Source organism: Mastomys coucha, unplaced genomic scaffold (genome assembly GCF_008632895.1).
Source record: "Mastomys coucha isolate ucsf_1 unplaced genomic scaffold, UCSF_Mcou_1 pScaffold20, whole genome shotgun sequence".
Taxonomy (NCBI): Eukaryota; Metazoa; Chordata; class Mammalia; order Rodentia; family Muridae; genus Mastomys; species Mastomys coucha.
This window is the reverse complement of record NW_022196903.1, coordinates 63,401,543-63,407,508: the sequence shown is the minus strand read 5'-3', so window position 1 is coordinate 63,407,508 and position 5,966 is coordinate 63,401,543. Positions and strand designations below refer to the sequence as shown.

Here is a 5,966-nt window from a genome sequence, read left to right as displayed (position 1 = left end):
ATAAATGTTTAAAAATTGAAGAGACTTCTAAATGATGAGTATGAAGGCAATGCTTCTTTTGGTGCCCAACTTAGAGAAGTTATTACTCAAGCTTACAAATTCTTATTACCTGAATAAAATGAGCTTTTTAGCATCATCAAGACTTTTCAAAATTGAGAGCATTAAGGGGCATAGTAAGACATATAGTCATAGTAAGAAAAATATAACTCGACTAAGGAAAAATTTCCACTCACATGATATCTCTAGCTTAATCTCAAATATTCATGATAGTTAAAAACTAACAAGGTATGACATATTTCTAATGGTATAAATCTATGCAAATGATTTTTTCTTTCATTTGTGTTTCTGTTTTGGAAAATTCTGTGCAGTTTCTTATAGATAAGTTAGTATATTAAAACACTCCTATATTTGTGGGCCATGAAGAAATTGGCTGTAAAAAACATGAATGCGAAGTTCAGATCTCTGAGTCTCTTGTCAATTTTCTCCACATGAAACAAGTAGCACCTAATCCTTTGGTTTTCTAGTCATCAAACAAAATCACAATCTAGGCACTGGACCAGTAATATTAGGTTAGGCAAGCCCTTTTATACATGATGCTTTTTTTCCTGAGTAATCCCATTATTTTACATATTTCTATGGAGAAAAAAATTTGAATGACATGGAAGGTTAACTAAAAGTCCAAAAGTTAGATCATAAGTGTACCATGGTGTTATTTGCTCTAAATCAATGAAGTGTGCTGGAAAATGTGCTTCCAGAGGATTGTAAAAAAGCACTGGTCAGAGTGGTCAGAGATTCACCAAGTTCTATCCAGTTTATACTAACTTGTATTTAATAAAACCTGTAAGATGTATGCAGCCTCATGAAGGCAGTAAAGGTAGAGGTAGACACCTGAAAGAACCTAGGCACTGTATCAATAAATCCATAATGCAGATGTGTTGCAAGTTAAGTCAAACATTTCATGTAGTAATACAGGAGACAGTATTCTCTCTTGAGTTACTCAGGTGTGGGGCAGGTGAAGCATAAACAGACACTGTAGTCTACCAGAAGCATTTCTGCCTTGGGACCTGGGTAGCAATAAATTTATTTCTGCTTCAATGTAGAGAACAAATCCAGACCATATAATTACCATTTGTGTGAGTGTCTGTGCCACACTTTGATGAAAGTATAAAATAAATTGACATTTTGATATCTATGTTCATTAGCATGATTTTATTGCTTAATAAAAGCATTCATATATGATGTCATTATATGAAGTATATTCATATTAATAGATATTAGTAGGAGTACTTTTAAACTTTATATCTGTTGCACATTAATACATCTTTGATTATGCCTAAATGGAAAATCTATGACCATATACTTCAGAGTCACCTTCCTCATTAATTCTTTCAGATCAATCAGTAGCTTATCCTATCCACTTACTTTTCTTTCTGATATGTCTCCTGTGTCCATCATCATCTTCAGTCCATGAGTAGATGTCAGTCTCACCCTCTAAAATGTCTATTTCTGATAGAATGCTTTCTCTGTAAAAAAACTTTTCTCACTCAACACTTCACTGAAACTCACACTAAGTCAGGACAATACTATAACTTTTCATGTATATCTTCTACTTTTACTTTTTTACATGCCTCTTTTACCACACAGTCTATGTCCTTCTGCCTTAAACTTAGACTAACATAAATGTCCTCTTAGTATAAAAGATATCATGTCCATAGAAAATGCAATTTTGGGATCCATTGTATATTTAAGGACATTAATAATTCTTTGCAGAGAATATTCATACAAATTGAATAAAATTACTTGTGTTAACAAGGGGAAGAAATCAGTTGCCAGAATCTGAAGACTCATAGGAATTTTGGATATTGGTATAATCCCAGATGAATCTAGATGGTGAGCTAATATGCCTAGAAAGATGGTAGATAACCAATGGAATTATCTTGCTTGCTGGAAGCAATTCTTGAGTAACTGAGCTGTCATAAATAAGAGAGGTTGTTTATCTGAAAAGATGGGTTATTTATGTGAGACTCTGTCTTCATTAAAGCACCAGACCTTCCAGTAGTATTCTGTTACTATTCCAGCCATCACTGTGAACACTGCAAGGTGAGTTGTGGTGCTCAGTCCAAATGGATCTATCTACAAAAGGCTCCCATACCTAAAGCTCAGGAAATATTGAGGAAAAGGAAGTAGGAAGACTGAGAGAGCCAGAGGATCAGGATTTTTTTCTATGAGATTGTGCTCCTAGTAACAATATAAGCAATATCTAAAGTGTTGATAACATGACTATTCAAATGTGTGTTGAACAAGGAGGACACAAATGAACATGACAAACAGAATAGGCAATAACCCATGAGGTCTCTCACCTACAAAAAACACTATGGAGAAGAAGGGAAAGAAGAGGTGCTTCTCCTAAGAGAAGAGCCTATCAATGGACAGTCCAGGTTAAAAAGATCAGGCTTCAAGACCTTCATGGGACTAATGATATATGGAGTCTATGAGATATATTTAATAATGGCTGTGTGTGTGTGTGTGTGTGTGTAAATGCATAAATTCATAGAAAAATATTTTTTTAAAAAGGCCATAAATTTGAGAGAGAACAGGGACCAATTTTTGCAGGTATTTGTAATAAAGAAAGAAATTTTGTAACTAAAATTTAGACTCGCAAACAAACATAGGGAATCTAAAAGAAAAGGTGAAGCAGTATGGCTACTATAATATCTACAGCTAACTTTGAAAGGATAATGGAGCCAGTTATATACAGCCTAGAACAGTAGGAGATTCAAATAATCTCAACGTAGAAGAAGACAGAACAAAGAAACTCTACATAGAACTTAATAGAAATCAAAATAAGGTATAACTCATAAAGTATTGCTCTTGTTTGTTGTTCAAAGAGATGCACATTCCCTGCAAATAAACCTAATTTGGAGACACAAGAGAACCACAGGCCTTCAATGAGTTACTGATCCAAAGAGTTCTGAAGTTTTGCCTACCCTTTTGCTGATTTGCATATACCCAAATCACAATCCACTGACATGAGGATTTCTTCATAGTCAATTCACACCCTGTTCTGGAGTTGGCCTCACACAGATCACACCCAGACATGAGTGTGCCCACTCAGCTCCTGGGGTTGCTGCTGCTGTGGCTTACAGGTAAGGAAGTCAGCACTGCAAATTCATTCAGCATCCTGTAGTCAGTGCTGCTTGATCTCAGTGAAAATCCTCTTGTGAGAGAATCATGTAGGGATTTGTTCTCACTTTTCCAATCATAGATGCCAAATGTGACATCCAGATGAGTCAGTCTCCAGCCTTCCTGGCTGCATCTGTGGAAGAAGCTGTCACCATCACATGTCAAGCAAGTGAAAATATTTACAATGCTTTAAATTGGTATCAGCAGAAACAGGAAAAATCTCAGCTTCTGATCTATGCTGCCACCAGCTTGGCAGATGGGGTCCCTGGAGCTTAGGCGGCAGTGGATCTGGCACACGGTGTTCTCTCAAGATAACAGCCTGCAGCCTGAAGATGTTGCAAAATATTTCTGTCAACAAGATCATAATACTCCTCCCACAGTGTTTCAAGCCATGACATAAACCACCCAGGGAAGGAAATGTGAGAGCACAGGCTACCCCAGCTACTCCTTGGGATGTCTCCTGCTGTTCAGCTGCTGAGAGTGATTCTCTTTGCCAGGGCTTAAAGGTCATTGTGATATTTGTATATAGTAGTCAGAGAAAATGTTCCATGTCCTCAATCCCTGTTTTTTTCCCAGGCCTAATATAAAAACAAGGGAATGGTTTACATTACTCATTAAAAAATATTAAGGAAAATCAACAACTAGAAATACCTGTTTATGGGTAGCAGAGTATTGGCAATAGCTGGGATTTGTTTAACAGTGCTGTCAACACACACATAGACCTTAAGTTATATTGGTAAGAAAAATTTTATCTATTTATAGGTTAATATACTAAGGAAGAAATCTGGGAAAATATTTTAATTTTTATGAACACTGGCTGTTCTTCCAGGGGATATGGATTTGAGTCCCAATACTCACTTGATGTCTAGCTTTTGATAACTCCAATTCAAGAATTAAATTTAAGCAACTCTTCCTGGCTTTGACTGAAGGAATTTGTGCCAGTGTCGAGGCAGGTAAGCAAACTGCAAAGAGGTGATGAAGAAAGCTTGTTTAAATTGACTTCTTCAACTTGGATTAGATTCAGGTAGTTTGATCTCATTCACTGAATTCCCACCAAATTTAAATATTGGATAGTTTGGGGAAAAGTGTTTCCTGGTGTAATACTATCCCTTTTACACAAAGAAGTGTAATTATATAGAAACTCGACCCAGAATAAATGTCATTTCTTATGTGAAGATGATTGTTAGAAACAGGCCACCTCTACTATCTTAAAAGGTGTAGGAAGGGTCTGGCATGTTTGTGGCCCTACAGATAATATGGATGTGGTTTATTCATTAGCCACCTGGGTTTTAGAGCTTGGAGTAGCCTTTGGCTATACAGATAATATAAATCTCAAGCATGACATTTATTCTATTTTTTCTCACTATGTGATCTATGTTACCCCATTCAGTTTCTTCCACTATTAATTACTTCTCTGTGTTTATTATTCACAAATTAGCTATCACATATTTAATGGGTTATTTTCTATTGCTGTGATATGACATCATAGCCAATGTAATTTATCTAAAACAAACTTTAATTAGGGAGCTCTCATTTCCAGAGGTTGTATGATGGGAATCATGGTAGCTGGCAGGCAAGTATGGACATTCTGTGGTAGTTAATAACTTAAATCTTCTATAAATAGGATACGCAGAGAGCCAGAGAGATAAATGGGAATGACAGAGATAGTTTGGATATATTCATTTATGATTTTTGATAAGCAAAATAGGAATAAAAACAATCTTTGTCCCTCTGAGTAAACTCTTATTGGTTCCAAGTGACTACATTAAAGATTGGATTTTCCATTTCTGATAAGAGGCATGTAATTTTAAACCTTGTTTTCAGGGATCTTCTGAATTGTCACAGTAGATCCATTGGATATTGGTTAATAAAATATTAATTAGATTGTTTTCATTGAGTGAAAAAGCAGTATTACATGCTGGAGCTATCATTTAGATATACTTTCTGCCCTCAGGATTAAAATCAGAAAACATATCTATATTAAATTCTATGTCAGAAAAGCTCACAGAATTGGATAAGGTATTGAAACATTTTGGGATAGATGTTGGGTTCATGCAGAGGTCTCTCAGAACCAGAAAAACAGTTGATGTTGTAAGGGTAATTAGGTAAGTTTAGGAACTAAGTGAGAATTGGTATGAGGCAATGATTGTAGAGAATAGCAAAGTTTTGTCAAAAATCAGCACATGAATTAAATATAGAGCCAGGCATGGACAGTACAGTATACTTTGATTCCTTCTGGCAGTATAGGAAGCAAGAACAACAAAAGAACGAAGACTATCATTCTAGGATGTTGATGGCAAGGCAGGCGTCTAAGTCAGAAGAATATGGTAAAGCAGGAGGTACAAAATTTAAGAAAACATTTTCCAATGAACTAAAAAAAGTTCTTCTTAGATTGTTTTTCTGCAGTACAATTTCATAAAAAGGATTGCAGTGGATCAAGCAAAGAAGATAATAGTCAACAATGAAAATAATTTGTGATCTTCATTGCAGTTCTGAGTCTGTGCTGTGGTAGATGACTATTTTAAATAGAAGAGTAGCAAGGAGAGAACACACTGAACCTGAAGTTATTCAAAACACCATGCTACCTTTAAGACTCAAGATTGACTATTTAATTTTGTAGAAAAAGTAGTGCATCTCTATTCTATCATTGGATACCTGTAGATGCTGATAAAGGCTGAGTTATTGGGGTAAGGCTACCCGTCCCTTGCTTATATCATCTACCATTGTCAAAACCAGATCTTCACAATCTAACCAATGTTCATTTGACTCTATGAATCTATGCT

At 35.7% G+C, this 5,966-nt stretch overlaps 1 pseudogene; it reads left to right on the top strand.

Moving 5' to 3' along the window:
• The first annotated feature begins 3,097 nt into the window (after positions 1-3,097).
• Positions 3,098-3,583, top strand: LOC116099903 (annotated as a pseudogene).
• The last annotated feature ends 2,383 nt before the right edge of the window (positions 3,584-5,966 follow it).